General features: G+C 44.6%; 1 protein-coding gene across 2 annotated transcripts in view; it reads left to right on the plus strand.

Annotated features, from left to right (window-relative positions):
* Positions 1–24,245, plus strand: part of LOC143893254 (uncharacterized) — a 126,248-nt gene that overhangs the window by 82,739 nt on the left and 19,264 nt on the right. For both annotated transcript variants that reach the window (XM_077398438.1, XM_077398437.1), the window contains exon 2: positions 2,288–2,331. The gene's annotated coding sequence lies outside the window, so the exon portion shown is untranslated. The remainder of the gene's footprint in view (positions 1–2,287; positions 2,332–24,245) is intronic.

Consider the following 24,245-nt stretch of genomic DNA (forward strand, 5'->3'; position numbering starts at 1 on the left):
ACCCCGCTCCTCCGCCCCTTTAGTTTAGTTTCACCCCTTTCTTTACCCCTTTCTCGCGATCGCGAGATCGGTAACCGGCTCCGGGCTGAAATGCACGTGACCTCGATATCTCGCTTCTTTCTCCGCCCGTGATAGCTGCGGGAGGGGCTAAATTACAAGGAAAACCGCGAGAAATCTGAGTCTCCATCCTCTTAGTAAACGAACGGGCATTATAACTCCGTTGCGCCGCGAGTCTTTTATGCGAAGGCTGTTCATCATACAGCTTATTGAAGATTATCTGCGCGTACATACATACGGAGAGAAACTATTTTTCTAGTACAACTTATCTATGTAGAATCTACAAACCTAACACACACACACACACACACACACACACACATTTATTTGTAAAGGAAAGGACGTTACACATTGTGAATTAAATAGAATTATATAAAACAATATTGTTTGAGAAAAACTATTCGAAAAAAGATCGATTTTGAGATAGAATATGTTTCGAAGATGGCCAAAGTGCCAACTAATCGTGATCTACAAACAAAGACTCGCTGCATTCGAAAACGATGAGCCAGGAAACGTTGCGATTGAAATCGGCGAAATTAAATTGACGATATCATTAGCAGATTGATACGGGAGACAAAACCGTGTGTGTCAATACGTGACAGTTTTTGTGATCGAATGGAAACAAAGAAGAAGTCACCAACTTCTCCGATCAATCTCTTTTTATTAAACATAAAATACCATATATATATATATATATATAATATATATATACGCGAGAGAGAGAGAGAGAGAGAGAGAGAGAGAGAGAGAGAGAGAGAGAGGAGAGAGAGCGAGAGAGAGAGAGAGAGAGAGAGAGAGAGAGATTATATAGAATATATAGAATATATAGATTATATATTATATTAGATAATTTATATATATATATATATATATATATATATATATATATATATATATATATATGTATATATGTGTGTGTGTGTGTGTGTGTGTGTGTATGTGTGTGTGTGTGTGTGTGTGTGTGTGTGTGTGTGTGTGTGTGTGTATTACATTAAATATAAATTATATAATATATTAAATGTCTCTGGCTTTAAAAGTTACCTGTTAATCATGAACAGTTACAAATAAACAAAGTTTTACGTACCTTTCAAACGTTTGGAAATTGACAAAAGGGAAATAGGTTAATTAATCTACCGCCATTAAGGAATTAATGAACCTAGCGTTCTTATCGTCTAGATATCTAGAGGGAGACCTATAATAAACAAGTTCTAGCTGTCACCTTTAAAGTACAGTGTTTTTGAGATATTGAGGGGTTCCATATTATCAGCACGGTCCCATATTACCATCTTCTCTTCTACACACACTATATTGGATAATATAAATATAGTACACATATTATAAAATTTATGTACTGTTATTTAGAATGCAGGTAAATTAATAACTTCCAGCTCTCTACCATGAAGTCTTGGACTTTTAAAGACTCCCGTCTTTCGCGACTCGCAAATCCAAACTTAAAACTTTAAAACAATCAGACATGGAGGGTCTCAGCAGTCGTTCCGAGTGTTTAAAATAATTGCGTGCATTGAAAAGTAAATGCTGGATAGAAATAAAATAATTGGTGCAGCGCGCAGAAAGGCTACACGGCGGGAATATTCGGTTCGGCGCGGCGCGCTGTGAACACTTAGGTCGGCAAGAGTCACAAGCATTACAGTTTATAAGCCCTGTTTCTCCGCGCCTCTAGTTAGCACGAAGCTTACGGAAGTTCGCAACAACTCGCTTAAATGGCGTCCTCGTAGCCGGCTAATTCTTTCGGTATCGGCTTAAAGGTATTTCTTCTGTTCCTCGCCTCGTGACAGGGATCGCTTATTTCCGCCTGTTACTCTTCGTCAAGTTCGCGATACGCCTCGCACAAAGGATTAATGTCGCCGCGCGCGGTGATCCTCCCCGCCGCGCCGCGCCGCAGCGTCGGATATCCCGGTTATTGTCGTAGCGTTACCTTCGGTTTCTCGTAAAGGAAGTAAAGCGCGGTCGCTGCCAACGTTAGTGGCGACGTTTCGTAAATATTATGCTATCACAAAATTGTGTTATTATGCAAGCAGGAAGTTCATATAGCAAGTTTACCGCATCAGCGAGTATCGATCTAAATTGTTGCGATAATCTAGGGTTGTACACAGAGAGCATATTTGCCGTTTAATTTTTACGACAATACGCCGTAGTGATAACTTAAGATAAACAGACCGTGCCGTTTTACTTTTCCCTTCATTGTTCTCTCTCTTATTCGGTGTTGCAGATCGGTGGGCCAGCGAGGAGATAAGGACCGGGCCATCCCCGAAGGTAAGAGAATCTCGTTCTTGTTTCAAGTCCTTCTCCTTCCAAGTCGAAATTCAAATTTCTCGCTAACTCCCCGCGAGAGAGCTAGATATCTCGGTAAACTAGCAAGACTATGCCGCATTGGAACTCGAAATTGCTATTGTTCCCCGGTCTTCGCCGACTCTCCGCGCGCGCCGATTATTATACATATAATTAATTATCGTCACGGCGAAAATTTCCGTTCTGTCGACAATTCGCGCGTATAAAGCGTGCGTGCATTCAGCGCGCAGCGCAAGAAATCGCATGAACGCATACAGATCGCATTACTCGCAATTCGCTCGACTCGCGAAAAGCTGCAAGGAAACGGCAAAAAGCCCGAGAGTTAAGCTTTCCGCGCGAAACGCGAGAAGCGCAAGCTTCGTGACGTCGTCTAATACGCGCGGGAACGTAGAATGCGAATGCACCGTGCGGGTGCAACCTAGCATAATTTATTTCAACGTGTAGCTTTAATTTTGAATTTGCAGGGACTTTCATATATCGAAAGTGGTAACAATTGACGGTAACCGTTGTGTCGAGTGAGTAACCATTCGTTCCAGTTTGCGTTGTCAGATAAGTCGGCGAATATATACTCATATATACTTCGGTTTGAATTTTCAACGTTAGAGAGCGAGAGAATCGACATCTGTCAAGGAAGGGCGCGTCATTGAACACGACGCGCGAGGCGTCCCGAGTGTCAAAGATTGTTCGTTCGAACCATGAAATTGGATAAGAAAGATTAGAGCCACAGGAGCGCGCACAGCTGTTTAATAGAGACTTTTTGCTCAGCCCATATGCCGCGGTGGTCACCGATCCTTTTTGTCTATTATGGACGTTGTCGCGCTAAATGCAATGGCGCCAGCGCGTTTTATTCGCGTCAGAGATAAGCATCGTCGCCGCGATAATTAACGAAGTTTAATTAGAATCCGGACCGATCGCACTCAAGCCGCGTCTCCTTCGGAATTGACGAATAATTTAATGATCTGGAATCACAGTCGATTTACATTTGCCGTCCTTTATGGCGCAATTCTGTCTTTCCCTGATATATACATATAGATATAAAAGAAATATTGAGCAATATATTAGAAGATTCTCCGTCGCTCGTGTCTCTTGATAGAATTCAATGTTTTGATATAAACCGTGTTTTTTGGCAATTCAAAATTGTTGAAATTTACCAAGATATTTCAGAAGTGTCTTCTACATTGTTGTGCTACATTTATTTCATAAATTATGTCTCGCTAGAAAAATGATAGAGAGATATTACACAGCTATACAATTTAATTTAATGTAAAACAGTCATACATGTATGATGATATGTGGTGTATGAACGAAAGCTCCACGATTTTCATTAAATCAAGACTATATTAGATTATGGAGCCCGCCGACTTTTGGTTCTACCTAAAATGGAAGCGCGCGGCCGGGCACAGATATCCCCGTATATATCTGCGCATAATCCCCAACTTACAAATTCTATTAAGCGGAAGAGAATGCAGGAGCGACTGAAGGATTAAAATTACTGAGTGTCTTCTTAAAAGGAGAGATTGCGCTCTCACGTTCTTCTTGCGGTCAAATAACGCGCTTTGTCCGGAGAAAAACTTTCAGCTTCGTTCGTACAGTTCTTAATTAGGTCAATTTGTTTAACGAATCTTAGAAAATTTTCATAGATATAAGATTAAAACACACGCACGCACATTTATTACTTTTTTTTTAATAAAGTGATTTAACGAGGTACTTAACGTTGCCAATTTCTCAAATATTTAACAAAACAGCAAAACTTTTCTTTTCGTAAAAATAAAATGTTGACTTAACGGCGATATGACGTAGATACGTTACTTGAACACGGCAAGTACATCTGCGCGCAGTTTTTGCGCCTCGGGACCCCGGCTTTAATTCGTGCATTCTTCTTTTTGTCATACTCGGTGGAGAAGCGAGACCCTTAATTACAGCTGACCGAGCGGCGATTAAACTCCGCTAATTGTCGACACCGATGGGCGATGACGCCGGACTCCGATAAGCGCTATGCGGCATTCTGCGAGCCTGCTGCACTGGTCGAGATACGATCCTACCTCACGTTTTATTTAATGAAATAAGCAAATGTGCGTTTCTTTGATCAGTGCGGTAATATCTTTGAAAAAATGGGCCTAGATTAAATCTACAATTTAAATCTTTATTGTGAAAACATCTATCCCAAAGTCGTTAATATGTACATACGGAGTACGTCTTTGAAGCTTATTGCGTTTCACGTGAGAAACTCCGTGCGTCTTAAATTGTACGAGGTGTACGAGCCCACGAAAGAAAGAGACGGACCAGAAGATACCGAGGGGTGGGAGGGGAAATGCGAGGGAGGGTGGGCATCATGAACGGGAGATAGCGTTATCAGAATTGCCTTCGGGGAACTCTACTAATTTTAACTAACAGTGGAAATATCGCAAAACTTTTGAGCGGCGAGCCCTCTCTCGCCAAACAATTTATCTTTCTATCTCTGCGCGAGATAGATAGAGAGAATCAAGGAGAGGGACGTGGAGAATGAGAAAGTTGGCGGAAGGAAAGGGAAGAGAAGCGTTGGGAGGGCAGGAAGACAGTTTCGCGCGCCCTTGCCCGGTAGCCTCTTACTTATCCACTCGCTTTGCGGTGTTGGGAAGGGGTTGGGGATTGAGGGAGCAGGGAGGACTTTAGTACGCCTTTAAAGTACGGTATAACCCTGGAAATTATAGCACGCCACTGGCGCAGTATGCTCGGCGGTGGCAACTTAATAAGCCGATAGGATACGATCTGCCGCGAGCGGGGAGACCCGACCGGCGGCGACGGTGGCGTAAGCTCTCTCGCGCTAATTATTTGCGATTATGACTTCGCTGGCGGAGTGATCGCGCGTGTTGATACCTCGCCTCGCCTGTTATAAATAGCCTCACGGCGACGTTTTATTTCATCAGATTAGTTTTTCGCCGGGTATTAATCTCGTTTCGGTGTAATTTGTGAAAATACAACCCTCGCGCTGTAAAGAAATGTCTCGTACAATTATATGTTGAAATCTTCCCGCGATATAGTCGCATTTACGAGCCAACAACAGTTTAGACTACATATGTTTCTTGCCTCGATGCATCAATTCTTTTTACCTTTCACCCGTTTCACTCGTGCGCGGCAACGTAATGCATCGAAGTTATTATAGATCGTTGTTTCACGTATGATTATCTCGCAATCGTAATTTGTGCCATTTATCCGACGGCATCTCAGGCAAGCCTCTCGACAATCAGTCCGTGCGATCGATTTCCCGTGAAACGTTTAACCCGTATCGTTTATTTTATTACGACGCGGTACCCGGTAATGATCGTCGTATCGCGCGCGGGTGAAACTTTGAATACCGTAATTACCAGCGCGAATTTCCCGCAAGAGGCGATAAAGGGCTCGTCGAACTTTTTATACCGCGTATGCAGATCTCGTACCTATACGCTACGGGCGAGCTGTAACACGGCGGGTTAACGTTTGCCACTTCACCTCCGCCGTTCTCTTCGTCATCCTCCGTACAAGTGCATATCGTTGGTATAAACGGCCAGCTGATATGAACCTGACGGGTCCGCTCGGCTACATTAACTACGCGCTATAAGAAGGCCGCTATTGAGTTTTGCGGCAGTTTATCGCGACCGTAACTAGAGTGGCTTTATATGGTTCGCTGATAAGCCCGCGGGATGACGGCGTACGTCATCTCGTCCCTTCGTTATCGTCGCGGCGGGCTGACGAACAGGCGGAATCTCGCTCTCTCCTGACAAACTGAAAGTAATAACAAAGTAACAGAGTAATAACAAAGAAACAGAAGTTAATTGGATCGATAAGGAATACAAGTATTTCGCGATATTGATAAGCATCTATAATATCATTTACAACAAATTTCGTGATTACATAATTTTGTAATTTTACAAAATACCTATATAATGTTTAACGTAATTTTAAATTTCCGAATATACGTAATCTATGAACGGCTCAATTGATTTTGATTGCCTGTCGAATTTACTTATTGAAAGAAAGAGACGTCGAATGATAGAAAATGTGTCCTTAAAATTTCAACTATTGTCTTCTTGACTGTATAATCAAATCGAGATCTCAACATCTCGGGTACTCGCAACCCGTCGCGTCGCGTAAAAGAGCCACGGTCGGTCTCGCTCCGCGTGTACTTGGCGCGAGACACTACCGTGTCTCTTAATTGATACTATTAAAGATTGAAACGCATTTTTCCAGTTACATGAGTCCCATCAAATGCGTTCGATTTTCCATTCATTTAACACGGCATTGCTAAGAGTTAGTAGTTCAAATTCTCGATTTAATTGAAAGCTCATGCGGAATTCCATGTATCTGCGTACCTAAGCGGTGCTCGTCGCTGAACTTTTTTAATCTGAGTAAAATGTTTACGAAGCGGTTTGCGAGCGGTTTCACATCCGCTTTCTTTTTTTGTTGGAGAAAGAGAGACGAGGGTAGAGATATCGAAAACGAGAAACAGAAAGAGGGCGAAAAAGAGAGTGAGAGAGAGAGAGAGAGAGAGAGAGAGAGAGAGAGAGAGAGAGAGAGAGAGAGAGAGAGAGAGAGAGAAAGAGAGAGGAAAAAAGGGACGGGGGTTACGGGATAGCGATTGTGTCTTTTGATGACGGTATAAACACCGTACAGCGCGTTTCGTGCAATCTAGAAACTTTTTTCCTGCTCGAACGAGGTGGAAATATTCGTGTATGGCGATTAAAACGAAGAGGAACCCGTCGGATATGTTATTGGCTTCCTCTGCGTTTTAGCGGAAACTCGGGGATCTATATTAAATCCTACTAGCGGCTTGTGTTGATTTTAGTATGGCACGGTCGGCGGTCGTTCGGTTTGCCGTAGGAATTGTCCCGAACTGAAAAAAGCCAATCCGCTTGATTGCGGTTCCGAAAATGTCCGCTTCGCGGTGGCGGCCGTCTCACAAAATTCGATCGACAGGCGACGAGTGATGGGCACAAGCTCGCAAAAGTTTCATTAGATTATTTTACGCGCAAAACGTCACGCGGGGTTTTATCTCCGCACCGTCCATTTTCGGCTCATCACGAGCTAATTAAATTAGGCGAGGGATCGGATAATCCTAGCGTCTCTCTATTTTCATATTGGTGAAAAAAAAAATAAATCAATGTTTTTCAAGCACACATTTTATATCAAGTTATTTGTCTGAACAACATTTATATAATGACGACATAACGACGGTCAATATCAATATCCGGCGTGATGTGATGCGAATAACTGATTGTGGAGTGTGGAGTGGCCGACGTGCCGGATGTGGATTTCCATCTTCCCGATCGTATCGCTCGCGGGGAATCCAATTGGAAATTGTCAATTTCGCGAAATTACATTCCCTCATTCGTTAATGAACGAACATCGCCGCTCCATAAAATATCCTTCCGCCAGAACGACCTTTCCCTTGACGCTTTCTAAAGATCTCGATGGGGGATCGGCGCGACGCGCACGGGCGCACATCAATGCGCGCGCAGACACACGCAGGCGCGTTTTCTATATAGCGAAATCACTTTGCACGTTTCCCCGGATCGTAATCAATTCCTCTCGAGAGTCTCGAGACCCGGCGAGTTATTAATCGTCATTAGCAACGACCTTTCATTCCTCTTCGCTTTCCGCCGAGGAGGGGAAAAAACCTCAACCAGACCCTTCTCCGTGTCCGGAAGTACAGCTCGCGTTTGTTGCGCTCCTCCCGGCCGGATGTGGCCATCGATTTGCTTCTGATCGAAGAAAAATGGTGGCCATTCTGCGCGGTCAATTTCTCTCCGGAGATTGACTCCGGAGATCACAAAGCGTGAGAGAGTATCCGTCCTTTCCGCTCTTTTTCCGCTTTCTCCCGCGGCTTTTTTCTCTCAGAGAAGCGAAAGTCATGCAATTATTGCAATTAGTCGGAATTTTAAACGTGACACTCGATTGCTGGCGTCGTCTCGTTCGATCGTATATAGTTGCCCCCGGACGATCGCGCAGTAAACCGAATGGCCATATGCACGATGCAACGGACAAAGCTGTACTTACGCTGCAGCTCGATATACGGGTCTCTCGCGTGGGGCGGGCATTACGGTCGGAAGTTCCGTGCACGAAGCGAGGCAAGTAAAGCTAGTTAGAGATTCTTTAATAACAAGAGGAAGAGGACGTTCCTCGGGGGAGGGAAACTTAATTAAGTGCTAGTGGCGGGCCCGGAACTTTTTTGCGGCCGTGTAATAAAAGATTATGCTAACATAAGGTATACAGGGCTAACGAACGGTCGTCGAGTCTCTCTCGCCGTTGACTCTCTCTCGAGCAGCGCGCGGCGCGCCATCGCGCCATCGCCGCTTAGAGGAGAGCGAATTAAATTACGTTGCCGGCCGGCCCGTGTATTTTTTCTCGGGACGCGGATTGAATTGTTCATCTATATTTCGCGACCAGCCACGGCGGCGCGGCTCAGGTCGTATCAAGAGGATTTAATTTTTTTTTCCAGCACCCCCGAGATGTAGGTAATTTACAGACAGCGCGTCGGATTTACATTCGCGATGCTTCCCGTTGTGATTCTTTCATGAGAGGGCCCCAGCATTTGATTATTTGCCTCACGCGCGGTGTGTCTATTCTATATAAACAATTTTACTCGCGTCGCTTCGGCGAGGAATAAATGCATAATACATGCAGGGGAGAATATAAAGGGCGCCGTTTAAAAGAGGATACTGGGTGATTCGGAAGGAAATACTTTCGTCGATGATACGTTTCGGAGTTTTTAATATGAAATGAAAATCCGTTACTTACGTGTCACACGCAAGTGGGTCGATTATCGACGGTTAGAAATGAGGTTGACCGTGACACGCGATAACGACTGTTTGTATTTGACGTATATGGCATCCTCGGATCAAATTACAGGGAGTTAAGAAGATCAGGAACACCGTTGTGATAGCATCGGGGATTATTATTATTCCATCGAGCGTCGCATTATTATGCGGCGGGTCCACTCTCTCGGTCGCATCGCGCAATGTTAGGTAATCCCAACGTTGCTCGGACGCGAGATTGCGATTCGCTATGCACGGTCCGAAATTATGCGCGCTATCATTTCTGCCAGTGAATTAATGTAAACAGCCGCGATATAATGCTCGAACGGCGGCCGAATGGCATCAATTATGTCGGCGCGCGTGTAAATAAGTGCCGAGTGCGCTACGAAAATTATTATATAATATATCCGCGCGACAAGCGCGTTTAATTGCGCGGCGCGTTTGTCGCGTTCGTCAACTATTATTAATCGCGGATCCCCGGCTAACGTTAATTATCCGTAACGCGGTTCGACTAATACGGAATATTTTCTACGCGTTTATAGATCGCTGACCTAATTCTATATCACTGTTATGTAAAGATATTCTAGAGGGAAGAATCATATTTTGTATCTTTTTTTATGTTTAATGATTCTCAGTAATGATTCTGACACGTCACAATTTTCAAAAGTTCTAAGTTAATGTTGTAAAAAAAGACAATCTTGAACTTTCTACAGTAGCGGTAATGTAATGCGTTTGAAAAGTTTTATTCGAATTTAAGTATGTTATTAAAACTTCTCACTCTCTCAAAGAAATTTGTTGTAAAAATTAAAGTTTGTAAGAGTTTTGTAATTAAATATTTATTACACACTGCAAGAAAAATGTAATACATGACGAACAATCATTAAAGTTAATCTATTGAATATTGGATTCATCATGTAGTTATTTGTTAATTTTTATGCGGTAAATGTAAATATATCAGGATTTAAATAGTCCCGACTACACCTTTTTATTATCTAGAAAGACAGATCTCGTAAAGAGTCTTTATCTCTTTATTAAATTTCTTTTTAAAACGAAAAATTCTGACAGTACATGTCATTTTAAATAAAACAATTTTAGAAAGATTTTTTTCGGTACATACATATAGTATGCTATAATTGTAACATGGTAAAAAATACATCAAAAAGTACATTAAAACTCTTCTTCAGTTTTAATATTACATTTCTCAAAATTATAACGTGATAAAGCACGTTTTGTAGACCGGAATTGTACTTGGTATAAAAAGAGGAATCACGAGGAATTCTCTTTCTCGAATTCATAAAAAGATTCTTTTTTTTTTAACTGTATAATACCTTATTAATGTGCCTTATCTTTCTAACGTGTAGATTACATGTTCAATCTCAACACGTAACAAAAACGAATGCTCCGAGCGTTAGATATCGCGGCAAAGTTACCTCCCTCGCGACTTTTTTGCGTTCTCTCCTCGCTGTCGCGAATTTCTGAGACGCGATATGGCGAAACTGTTTTAAGTCGCCGTAGCGTCGTTCGTGCCGCAATTGCACGGCGTCCGTTTCATCCTACGGCCATCGGGATTAATAATGCTGGCAGCCTCCGACGCGCGCGAAGCGGGTGGCCGAGAAAGTGGCGGTATTGAGGGAGAGGGGGGCGAGTTTTCCCATTTCCCAGAGAAACTCCGAAGTGCCCCCCTCCGCCCCCCACCCCCGCTTTAACATGCATCCCGTGGCGTATAAGTGCGGCCCGCCGCGCGAAACGCTAAACTGCGTACGTGCGCGAGCGCTTTTCCGCCGAGGCCGGTAACGAAAGTTTTCCCACGTTTCCCTCTTCCTCCCTCTTACCCCGGGTCGAGCAACTTCGCGCGCGGCCGATGCGGCGCATTAACGACTTGATTATCCGCGAACTGTCGTCGTTGCGTATACCTGTGCGCCGAGAGGCTGCATCCGGAGTTGGCGCGTTCGCGGATATAGCGCGGCGCGGCTCCTTTGAATAAACCATGAGGTCGCAACTTCACGGGCGCGCGCTAACTATTATATCATGCCATCGTCGGCGCTATCGATATATACTTTGCTCGCACAAGTGGTAGTTACTCGAGCGATATTATTCCGAGTGTTCTAATCGCATCTCTCGAGTATCATCTCTCGAATATCGAGAGGCCGCGATTATTTCGATTTTTTACGGAATGCAGTGCTTGGGGTGTTCGGGACGGTATCCTGATCGATAGTCCTTCAACCGGGCGATTAAGACCGCTCGCCTCTCGTCACGACGAGCGCGCCCGGCATATTTCAGAATGATGGATCTCGGTGAAAATGGTATAGTCGAGCCGGCCCTTTTTCGCTACGGCGACGAAAGAGATTGATTCGATTACGTACAATTCGATCGGGCGCGATCGTGATAAAGTTTCGACCATTCGACTGGCGTCTCTCTCGATTGGCAACTTGTCCGACGACAGCATAACCGCTTTCACTGACAAGCGAGAATTGTTCGCGAATCGTTGCTCATTAAACTTTCGAACGCAGCGAATGATATGCCATAAAGTCGCGGAATAATTAAAATATAATAATGAAAGATAATAACGTAATTAAAAAAAAAAAAAAAAAAAGGTTTTTAGCGAGGCATGAAAAACGCAATTCCGTCTTTTCAGCCGCATAATTCGCACTTGGTGTCGCAATCGTATAATTTTCTCGTCTCTCGGACGTCGTTCCTGATTAACATCGATATCAAAGACGATTCGATCTCTAGAACGAAGCTGCAGCTGCCAAGTACACGCGGCGATTCAGGTCACTCGGCAAAGCTGGCTCGAGCCACTTGACTGACAATGCGCCACCGCGCGCATTGTACCCGGACAAAAAAATTTTTCACCATCTGTGGCAATTTTAAGCCGCCGCCGGGAACGCTAATCGAACTTATCGGGCAAAATTACGTTTAATCGAAGCCGGGTTCGTCAGTGGAGGCTATCGATCTACGTCTACCCGCGTATATGCGAGAGAGAGGCGCATTGTGACTTCAAGCAAATGTCGATACGAATTAAAAGTATTTCTGGGGATTTAGCTCTCTGTAAACGAGTCTTCCGATAATAACGAAAGGAGGATAATAGAAATACACAGAATCTCATCGAGCGTCAGGCGAGAGAGGGGAACGTGGGATGAGCGTCTATTATCTTTACGCGAACAATAGGCAATAGGCGTCCAGCCGACTAGAACAACCCTCTTGTTAGCTATGGTACTCTATCCGGAAGAGGCTTGACGCGAACGTTATTTCGCCGGACGGTTGGCGTTGTTTGTTACGTCATCGACGGCAGAATTCCGCAGACAATAGGATTTTCCTGTCTCTCTATCGGTTACATAATGTTCCATTAATTCCGCGGCGATCGAGTTGCGCCTGTCGGCGATTTACCTCGGGGCTTTTTACCGCGTCGCACGGCTGTCTCGTTAGCCTTTTTGATGGAATGTTTGTCGCGCGATCACGCCGCACCGTCAAAACCTTGCGGAATCATTTATCGCAATTTGAATGAAATTATCGCGAGAGATGCTATTTTTCGAGGTTCGAAGGTGAGCGAAGCGCGCGGTGATGTCGCGAGCTCAAAATCTCATCTTTCGAACTCGCGACAGCGAACAGATAGACGACTATATACGAATTGCGACTGTCGGGGAACGTCTGACTCGCTCGTCGTGTCGCTCTCGCGATTCGCCCGGGACTAATTGCTAGCGAGAGATCCTTGTACATCTGTCACAAAATATATATCCAACATGGGCATTACAAAGTCGGACAGGTGTCGTTACTCACAGCGGCAAAACCAACGGAAACGCCCGCCCGAGAGAAAACGGGAACCAACAGAAGGATGGAGGGAAAAAGAATAGAACGCGGAGGTGGAGTACTCCCATTTATTTTGGTCACGAAGGACGCGTGTGAGAGCCACGCGTGCGCGCTCTCGCGTTTCGTGTTCCTTTTTCGCGGGCACACGCTGTAACCCGTTGTATTTCTCGAACATCGAGGGATACGATCGAACTGACAAAAATTCGACGAACAAAGGACTCGGATTGTTCCGTTCGCGCGCGATTGTCCTCTTACGCGCGGTCGTTTTTATTGCGTTATTTACTATCGGGCGAAAAAGTCCCCCCCCCCCGCCCCATGGGGGATTAAAACGATAATTTGATGACCGCTTAATTGGGATCCGGAAATAAATTTTGAATTTTTATTGAGTATATCAATTATCAAACTTATTTCCGCAAAATTTTCCCTCGCTGTGAATTTTAGCAAGTTATTGTTAAGTAATACTTACACCATATACCTACGCGTTTCACGAATTTTATGTCCATTTACCAGATCGTATAATAGCTGTAATATTTAATTGATATTTAATCTGTTCCGCGAATTTCTGCCGTATATTAATCATTCTATTAATTAGCGTAAAATTTCCTTTATCGAAAAATTACCGTGAAATCTATAGTAATTTATTGCTTATTACGTGTACGCGAGAATGCTTTTTCCGGGTCGCGACGCGGTAGTTTAATTCGTTGAACGAATTATAAGCTCGAATATCTATTTAATAGGAATTAGTCGCTGCGCTAAATTTTATAAAAATTTTTTTTTTGTGGTATCATTAAAGTTTCGCGTGGCGGATCAACTTGTGATATGTGTTACTTTTTTCTTTTGTATAAATCACGTCTTCGCTTGCAGAACTTTAACGGAGCCTGCGTCCAATATAGATCGTCAGTTATCAGATTTATAATTCATTTTTGCATAAACCATAAGTAACAGTTGTTCCATCCCTCCCGATCCAATACCTTATTCAATTGGATTCGGCAGTGCGCGCCCTTTTCGCCGAGGATGCACAAGCCATACGCGCGTGTCTCTCCTTCAGGACACCGCGTGCGCACTCGCGGCTGTATATCGAGTTTCCCCGGCGCGGAATTTTTCCAAGTATAATGCTGTAAAAATACAGCGGCAAGCGACGTTGACAAAGTCATGAATAATGCAGCGGCTCTCGCGAAGGGATGGAGAGGGCGAGGGGGGGGGCGGAGGGGGGAGAAAGGAGAGAAATGAGTAACAGACAGCGGCGGCGGGAAAGTTCCTCCACTTTCTTCGGGGTCTTTCCCTCGTTGCATTTTTCCTCGCCTTCTTTTTTTGTCACCGCGTCCTCTTCACCGCGCGCGGTTTTTTTTCTCTCCCTTTTCGTCCTACGACTCTCCACCCCAGCCCTACACGGTCTTCTTTTCGTTGCGACGGACGGAGTCGTCCGCGCGCGGGTTCCACCCTTTTCTCGCCACTCATCTCGTGGCTCAAAAGGGGATGACGAGAAAAGGAAGGACAGGACGTTGACTGAGAGAGGCAGCTAGGGTAGAAAAAGGGACGCGAAAGTACCTCCGGAGGTGAAGTAGCGGTTCTTCTACCGCTCGCGGTACTTTCCTCGAGAATAAGCGGGCCGGAAAACGAAACCGCGAGACGATGAGAACGACGACGACGACGACGATGAAGACGATGAAGGCGAAGACGAAGACGACGCCGAGGAGCAGCCGTTAATGCGGTTATCGGTGAGCCTGCAGGCGATTTGTCTCTGCTCGAACACAAGTCGGCGGGCGTAGAACGAAGACGTAGGCAACGACGATGCGCCGGGCTTCGCGTTTCGTGACGCCTTCTCGTGTTTCGCGACGCCAGACATGTTTCAAGGGGGAGGCCTCTGTTTTTATCTTATTATAATACGGTGACGGCGCGCGGCCGGATATGGGATTGGAGAGTGGCGAATGGGATTAACGTTAAAAACACCTGTCTCGGGGGGAAAATGTAGTGAGTGGACGCGAAAGCAACTGCCGCGACGACGAAGAGTTCCTCGCTACCAATTACCGCCAAATTATTCGATTGTACTTTGGTATTTCGAGCGAGTGGGGGGGTTTCCACGGAAAAAGAAAGCGATTCTGAAAAACACCTTTTTTATTACACATAACATTATTGTCCTAATATTACGGCTAGTACACGCTCTCGCCATTTCTTATTCTTGCCGTTGTTGTTTTCCCACGTCGGGCACGACGTTTCGGTAAATATTCGACGACGTGATTTCTCCTCCGCGCTCGTACAACGAATTTGTCGTTGTGGAGAATCGACGATGCGAACTGCGTCTTTGAGAAACTCGCAATGTCTGCAACGTTTGCCATCTCGATTGTATTTCTGTTTGTCGCGCTGCACTCGAGACGATGCTTTTCTCGCCTGATGGTGTGCCTCGAGCTTTTGTCTTTTTTCGTGTTGCCCTTTTGTCAAATAAAATTGTTTTAATAACACGTTTGAAAATATATACGTTTATAAATTTAAAATAACAAGGGCGCATTGATATATTAACTTGAAAAACCGCTTTTGCTTTCTTGATTAAAATTATTAAGAAATGTCGGAGAGCACGGGGTGGCAATAAGGCTTGTATATTTCCGTCGATGCGCGCGATGTGCGCACATCGATGAATACAATATTTATTACTCGTACATGAATACATCGCGCGGTCAAACAAACTTAATTAAACGCTAATTAAATTTGACTGCGCTTATCGCGGTGACGATAAACTCCACCGATGAGATGGTGCGCAACAACAACAACGGAATGAAAAACGCTCAATGGCGCGATTCTCGCCGATTCGATTTCCGTTTAATTACAGCGGCATCGATCTCTCTCTTTCTCTCTGTCGAAAGAAGCCGAGACGCGCCCGCTTATCAAACTTTATCGTCGCCCTCCGGTTTTCGTCTCGCGGCGAGATCTCGCGATCGATCCTCGTTTTGTCTCGGCGGAACAAATACGTCGGTGCCGGAGTTCGCCGGAAGTTTCGACGTGGAGATTGTAGGATGGGTTCCTGACAAGGAAGGAAGTTTGCGAGCTGGAAGGAGAAAATCGAATCAAGTTGCTAATTTTTGAATCAACGCTGCGTTTCCGCGAGGGAAAACGCTCGGCATCGATGTCGATGTAAATTCTTACACGGGCGCTTTTGTCACGTAATAAAAGCAAGCGAAGTGACTTCTCTATCGAATACGAGTTATTTTACTTTAGTGGAGTAAATCCGGTTGACGCTCGCGCGAACATTTCCGTGTGAAAAATGACATTTTTAATTCAACGTTGAATATGGGGCGGTGTTGTATGAACTTTCGAGACATAAAATTGACATTTACCCCTGTTTCAATCGACTCTCCCATACGCGATTTTGTTACCTAGCGAATATCTAGCGAAATGTCATTTCCGCGCACGTCGAACACTCGGTGCCTCGATAATGTTACTATAGTTTAGATATCTCTCCCTTGTCCTCGGTGAACCGACAACGATCGTACTCGGCGATCGCTATTGTCCGACACATAACTGTCGGGGAATGGCGAGTTGTGCCATCAGCAATTGTCGGAAGTCGAGCGAGCATCCAGCAAGTTTAGGTGAACGTAGAAACTCTTCGAATCGATTGTCGATGTCGTCGCGGGTACCAATACGAGAAAGTTCACGAGACGCCGAACCAAGTGTCGGAGGGAAAGGAATCGAATTAAAAGGATGGGGAAAGATATGTCGGGGTAACAGAAGGGGGGGGGAGCACGAAAGGAAGAAGGGAAAGACATTCCTGCCCGTGTCCATTTTTCGTCCTCTTTTTAAACGTCCGCGGCTCGTGACTGTGTTTAGTTAATGCGGAAAACGTGCCTCATCTGTTTCATTTAGGGTCGCCGATTACGCTCGTTTAATATGCAAACCGATTCGACACCGAAGTTCCGTGGGGTCAACTGGATTATCTCGCCGTCTTCGCTATTGCGGTCCACTTTCTGCGAGCCGTTTGTATAATAGCGCGGTGTCATGCGGCAGCCTGCAGGGAAAGAACATCGAGGACGATTACCGAGTCCGAAATGAAACTTGCCAACAGTAATTTTTGAAAATATATATATTAACTGTAAGTCAGGGCATCGTTATCCAATTAACTCCACCAAGTTCCGAGATGATGTTCCTCGCCCTCTCGTTTTTACGCGCTCTCGATTTAAATTAATCAATCTCAATTAACCTAAAATTTTTCTCTCATGTCCGACGGTCCCCGCGAATTTTAACGATTTCGTGAATTCCATTAGAGGTACTCGCTACACTCGAGCAACCGTGAAGTTTCTCTTTCTTCCCCTCCGCCCTCGCTGTTCCTTTTTCATTCGCTCCCGGTGCTCCTCGTCGATTCTATGTCTCGCGAAAATATACTTAAATTTATTCATTCGTTTCTCAGTCGCTCACTCCATTAAGATATTAAAGCGTTTGCCTAGTATCTACCTACATTGCACAGGTGAGAAACTTTGCCATTTTGCACCGCCATAAACGGCGGGAGAGGGGAAGGAGCCGTGTTGGAAACTTGCCGCGGCTCTGAATCCTACAGACAGGATGAGCCCTAAACGGTTCTTGGGGGCGTTCTCCTCTTGATGATATAGATCCGAGCGGATTAACCGCTAGTGATATCTTTGTCGATTAAATCGTCATAAATAACCTGGACTATTCCTCCCATATGTAACTGTTAGCTTGAAAACGTGTATTGTTATCTTTTGCACAATATTAAACCGCAGGACTCATAAGTTACGCGAAAAGTCAGATCTCCCTTTTTGAGTCAAAACACTCGCGCTCGAGCAGCTGATTTGTTCCGCGAAGTAGGACGTTGGGATTTTTATGAGACACACACACACACACACACACATGCTCTTGACATAACGTTTGTACGTCTGTATCCTTTGAAGAATTAATTTCGTTCCGTGATTCTCTTTAATTAGGCACCGTAAAAATGACGAGACGAGCTTTTCGGGCACGCGTTCTCAGATCGTTGTAAATTAATAAAGGCATCGTGCAGGAGTTTTTGTTTACTTCGGGGAAAGCACGACGTGTAATTAGGACAAAGGCACCTTTACGAATCTAATTAACAAAACGAGGTTAATTATATTCGCACGTGTCAAGAGTATAAACGTTGGGCTTTGATCCCTTGCACACACCAGTGACGTGAGAAATAAATCGCATCGTGACATTAAACCTCGTCGTTGTGCACTGGAAATCTCTGTTGCGATACAAATTTTCTCGACGAATACAGAGAACGTTTTCGTATTTTACTACGACCGTAAAGATCACAATCAAAGGACGTTTCCTGCTACACCTATATAATATTTAGATCCCTATTTTAATTGACGATAAAATATTTCGTCGCACCTATGGCTGATATAAATATTATAAATGTGGGCTTCATAAGCGATTCCGTGCGCGTTTCCAGTGACGCGCGTATCAGCGGGCCTTTCACCAAGAAACGGTCGCGCACAAACCGCGCGAATCATCACGCTGAATGGGTCAAACAAGCTTCTCTGAAAATGCCACAATTTCTCGGTGAACGGACAAAACTGAGCGAGAGAGCCGAGGACAGATTCGATTTGCGACAATGAGAACGCACCCGCGCCTCTCGTCCCGTATGAGAAAGACAACACGTGTACGCGTCCGGAAGATATCGTTCCCCGGCCATTGAAAACATTTCTGAGCCCCCGTAATTAGTTATAAGACTGACATTTCCATACCAATTAATCCTACAATTCCCTTTTGTAACTCCTCCGTTTTCACCCTCTGTTCTATTGTCGCTTCGTTTAACGACTGAGGGACTCCGTCCTGCCGCGAATTTTCAAGAAAACACCGAGATCCAACGTAGCTAATTATTTCTTCAAGTTCGCCCGTGCATTAAAGCGGTCGGTCGCACCGCAGAAAGCTTCGCGAGAGTGTGGGCGGTTGTCGCTTTGAGCGGGCGCGACAGCCAAGAGAGGGGAAATTATCATGATTTTATACCGTATGCACTTTGACCACTTAACAGCACGCACAATACAATAACCACGCGTCGTGACTACAAAAGAATAAGGTAGCGCGGAGCGCTACCGTCTGTTTTACCGGCATTTTTTGTCGTCACGTAGCGTCGTATTAATTTGACAGTATTAAAAATCCTTCTCCAGAATTGCAGTACATACATTAATGATTCGGGGGAACTCCAATTTTACATAGACAACGAGAAAAAATTACGGAAGTACAGATTTCTTTATCTATTTTTATCCCAATATGGCGTCTCGATGTTGCGGCGAGTTGGTCAGCTCATCACAAAATGTATTTCATATAAGAGATGTACCATTGGTACGAACGCGAAAACAAGTTCCCCCGAATCGCACAACAAGAAAAACATCGATAAACCCCCCAAATCAAGATTTGGAAGCGTAATATATAGAAGTATAATGTCGATGTGCATCGTGCGTATGTGTGCGTGCAATGTAGCGTGCTATCCTTGTCTATATCTTTGTCTATACAAGGACAGATATAGTCGATAACATAGAAAATGGTAATTTTGTCGATTATACAGACGGCTCCAGCATCACCTGAAAAGTCTTTGCCGAGCTAGCAGCGTCGCGAAATTAGCGGGAATATAGAACCAAGAATCCCAGCATCAACGCGAAGAATCGACGGAATAAGAGACAGGAAGCGAAAACGCGGGAAGAAATAAATGGTATATAGAAAAGCCAGACGGTGCTGGATATTCTCTTGATTTCCAAATTTGTTCGGACCACTGAAATCCGGCATCTATAGAATTTAAGATCCATGGATTCTATGATCTATATAGAAGCTTTAGTTACAGGGTGTAAGATCTGTGGGAACGATCTCCGCGGGGGCCGAACTTCCCGTGAAGTTTGAAGTCTGCGGGAACTAAGATCTATGGATGTTAGAATTCAAGGAGAGTTAGATTCCGGCGAAATCTTGAATAGCCACAGATCGCTAAGAATTATGGAGTCTATGATCCACGGATGCTAAACTTTGCCGCGCGTTCTTTTAGATCCGCGAAGATTGTGCGCGACGTCGCGCACGAATAACATGCAAGACAATCGTAAACTCGTTACGGAGTACGGTAGAGCTTGATCCTCGATCGTCCCTCTCGAAGCCTGGGAAGCCTCCAACTATAGCGGGATACGACGTAATAGGCCTCGCTCGCCGCGGCAAGTTCGGAAATTTCGTTATAACGTTATTCGAGCGAGTTAACGCGGGTGTCGCCAAGTTTGACACTTCGCCCCATATTCGCCACCTGACACTTAGCGTTAAGTCGGGTCGTCTGAACGCTGAGAAGGAGAGAGAGAGAGAGAGATAGAGAACCTTTCCTGTGTTTACACTCGCGCGCGACTAACGCGTAGAACCGCATTCAGCGCCAAATGGGCGGCCTGGATATCAAACTTGGTTTGTTTACATCCGCTGCGTTTGACACGTGATCAACGAGACGTCTCTCGGCGATAAACAGCGAAACTTGCTCCCGTCCGTGCTCCCGTGGATATCGCTGCTTTAGCTGGGCTAAAACTTTATATTGGCTTTACTTCAATATTCTATCGGCGCATTCTCCGCTGGAATTTCTCGCCTCGAATCCCTTGATTGAAATATAAACGTTGCCGTACAACTAACGCGTAAAGAAGGAGCTAACGTAAATTCGCCCACGCAATGACGCGTGCAGAGAGACGTAATGAAAATTTCACGGAAGAACTTTGGGAAGGGTTGGGGGTTGGGGGTTAACGCGACCCGCGTACGCCCGAGAGTTCTCGTTTCACGGGAGATCTACGAGACTACTTCGCCGTTACTGCAATGCCAGCGGGTTCTCTTGAATCTCGGGATGATAGTCTAGGTCACGGCACGACGCGCGAAATTACAAATTCACCACCGTAAGCGTATTTTCCTCGTTCAAAAGGAGCATCGTGCCATCTCTGAGCGTAACTTATTTACGCCACCATTGTTAGACGAAACAGTTGCACAGAACAGAACCCGCTTGTGAAGCTTATTACTCGAGGACGAGAGCACTCCGTTCTCCATACTGCTTCTTAGGCACTGGATATTAGATCCCCGCATTCGCAGATTCACGTGAGTCTTTAAAACTGTTTGTTTTAGGATTTATGATACCTTTGTATCTCTCTCTCTCTCTCTCTCTCTCTCTCTCTCTCTTTCCCTCCCTCTCTCTCTCTCTCTCTCTCTCTCTTTCCCTCCCTCTCTCTCTCTCTCATTCTCTCTTTGGATCCTAGACACGCAGATTCAAGAGCCCTATAGGTGCCACGTAGTCTACAGACAGACTAGATTTCACAGTTACCTTTGGTTAAACGATTGTTGGTTCTACTGATAGTCTACCCCTCTCTCTCTATCTTCTATAAATAAAGCTTTCACAAAACTTTCAGCTATCACGTACCGCAAGCTTGAAAGAGTCCGAAAAATTCGCGGGTGAATTTCCGTTGAAAGATAGTCCGTTCACATCGCGACGGTATCAACCTCGTAAACTCGGAATAGATACGAGAATCGTCCCGGTTCTAGGCGCATAAAAACACGATTGAGCAAGCGGAACATCGGTCGGACGGCACATATATGTATGTGCACATATATATACATTTATCGATACGATCAATGTGTATCTCGAGCTTTTTGCACCGGAAAAAGGACACAGATAAGATAACACCGCCATCCGTAAAATCTCGACGATGATAGGGGCTATTTGCACTTATTGTATTAGTAATAAAAGTCGTCCGTTCGCTAGATGCCTGTCGATCTTACCTGCTGTTCGCGATGCACCAAAAAGGGGATTCGCAATTCGCTTTATTACGCTGTAAATGGCGAACGTTGCGACGGAAGAAAAAAAAAACAGTACCGCTCGGTTATGATGAGGAAAACGCTGGACCTGGTCAGGGATGTGAAGCTTTTTATCTTTCCGCCTTTATTGAGGCGTTCTCCCTTTATTGAGTCTTCAATCGCGGCGTAAAGTAGGATTATGTTAGCAAAGATGATATACGAGACATTCTGAAAGCGTTGGTTTATATTAGCTCTTTCTAAGGGGAAAAAACTCTTTTACAATTTTTGCTGTAACAGAATGTACGATTATTTCGTGTGATTTCGTCTTGCCGAGCGTTCGAGGAGTTTTATAAATGCTTGTCGTGTATATGCTTTATGCTTGTGTGTAATGCGTTATGAAGTATGTATCAATCATACGAGTTACGGTGAAAGGTTCGGAAAGAGTCGAAGAGAGACGTGTGGATCTTGTAAATATTGATGTAAATTTGAATTTGCTTAGTCAAGTCATATCGCTCTACTTCTAACTATTCGATCACCGCAGTCAAAAACTCAAATACATGCTTTATTTATTCATGACAAGCTAAAAAATAACGTTAGCTTAACAAAAAGATCAGCTTAAGATCAACGAATTAATTTTTATTTTTTATTTGCAAGAGTTATCGCAGCGTAAATTATGGCAATCATTTTAATTAAAAATAACGTAAAGTTATAATAGTTAGTTTTAATTATAACACTGGAATTATTGCGATTTTTACATTTATACATGAAAATTTTCGAATTTTATTAGATATCGGAATACAGTCGCACTATAGTGGCTAGTAAATAAAGCATCAAAGTATTATATATATTATGAAAAAATATCGAGAAAATAACTGTTCTTTTATTAAAAGTGACCCAAGTATTGTATGCATGCCACAATGCCGTACATGCAAAAATGAATATTGTCGCGTTTACGTTCTTTAAGAGAATGATGGAAAATCGTGGCTAATGCCGTTGGGTATCATTATCATAAATTATACGCTTGGTTTGTTCTCTTATGATATTTCCTTATTTTTAATGTCTACGCAACTCGACGTAACAACTAAAGATTTCAGGCAGAAGTCGATGAACTCTCTGAATTCTCATCAGGAGTACGTTGCGGCGGCGAGTGCCGAAGTTCGGCTAACACACGTTGATCTTTTTTGCGAGATACTCGATGAAACTGCAGCGAGCATTTCGTGAGCAAGATCGCGCGGCTTTAGACGTCCGCACGCTCCACATCCACTCCGACGAATTGAAACGGAGTAATCAGTCGAAGTTGGGTGCACGGACCCGTTCGGCAGCCCTTCGTTCACACACGCGCCCGCCTATTCTTCTGCAGAATCGATTAGTCGAAAGTAGCACACAGTCTCTGCCATTAACGCAGGCAATGTGTTGCGTTCGGCTAGCCGCACAGCTTTTCTTCGCGTTGTTTGCCAAGAAATCAATAGCTCTTACCCCGAGAGCCTCTGCGAGCGGAGGTAGTTCGTATAAGGTGAAATGAGCTTTATTCAAACGTATTGGGTATTTAGTTCTCGCTTCCAACCATTCCTGAATCTTGAAAACCGCAATTTGCTTCCGCCTAGCGGATATTTCGCTGTATATACATATGTATATATTTTCGTCATCATTAGTAGATGTCCCGTGTAGTATTTAACGTAAGACGGCTCTATAACATCTAATGATATCGTGCGGCGGATTATTCCAATGACGCAAGTAGTTACCTAACCGACGATGTTCCGTGAAGAGCTTTAGAGACTTTCGGTATTAAGCTTTGCAGGAGAAGCTTGGCAAGAGTTCTGCTTCCCGTCCTGTACTTCCTCATTTAAATCAATATGAAAATTGACAAAGTCCGCGCGAGACAACATTCGCGGCATGGCAGTTTCCCTCCTGGCGGGCGTACTTACGTCACGTGTAAGCTACGGGATACATTTATTAAAATTACATTACAAAATTACATCTCCTTCGCGCAGAGGAATGGGCGAATTCTTGGAGCGATCAAAGACTAATTATCATATACATTCCAAAGGCTCTCCGTCGTGCCCGAAATGACGTCGCACGAACGTGCATCGCCGTCGCGTCAAGTTGAAGAAATAGTTTACGTGTCGCTAGTCTTTAGTCTGAACTAGTCTTTTGTCTAGTCGAACTATAGTCTCTCTTTTCTTTGTCGACGAGTTTAAATCCTGCAACACCCAGCTTCTCGAACGTTCGCAAATTCTCGCCGAGCGTAACCACGCATCGCGGCGCGCTCGGCGACGCTGTTTCCGCGATTTCTCTCGTTTCTTTTTTTGTTGTTGTTTTGTTTTACCTTTTTTGTTCCAGCAGCGGGGCGTCGGCTGGCCGGAACGGCGTCGCGGCGCCTCCGCTTTGAGTTTTCCCAACCCCTACAATTCCCCATACACCCCTTTCGCCCCGTTTACATCGCCGGCACGACGACGCGACGTGGCGCACAACAAACGGCGTGCGATATGTTCTCGTATTCCCCCCTTTCCCCGCCGCCCTTTCGACGAGAAGTATCGCCTCCCC

This window comes from Temnothorax americanus, unplaced genomic scaffold, assembly GCF_048541705.1.
Source record: "Temnothorax americanus isolate GAGA-0224 unplaced genomic scaffold, ASM4854170v1 Scaffold12, whole genome shotgun sequence".
In the NCBI taxonomy this organism is placed as follows: Eukaryota; Metazoa; Arthropoda; class Insecta; order Hymenoptera; family Formicidae; genus Temnothorax; species Temnothorax americanus.